This window comes from Myotis lucifugus, unplaced genomic scaffold (genome assembly GCF_000147115.1).
Source record: "Myotis lucifugus unplaced genomic scaffold, Myoluc2.0 scaffold_203, whole genome shotgun sequence".
NCBI classification, from domain to species: Eukaryota; Metazoa; Chordata; class Mammalia; order Chiroptera; family Vespertilionidae; genus Myotis; species Myotis lucifugus.
Window position 1 is genome coordinate 914,211 of NW_005871251.1, and position 262 is coordinate 914,472.

Here is a 262-nt window from a genome sequence, read left to right on the forward strand (position 1 = left end):
CAGAACTAACAGAAATTAAATAGTGAATGAAGAAGACCAACATTCAACCTCTACAAAGGAATGAGACTAAAGAAGCGGTTGCTTGGGGGCGGGGGGTGGGGGTGCGCAGGGAGGAGGGAGGTACATTAGGGAGCACAATCAAAAATCCCAGTCCCGTGGCGTGGCTCAGCGGTTGGGCGTCAGCCTATGACCCAGAAGGTCATGGGTCCGATTCCCAGTCAGTGCACATGCCCAGGTGCAGCTTGATCCTCATCAGTAGGGC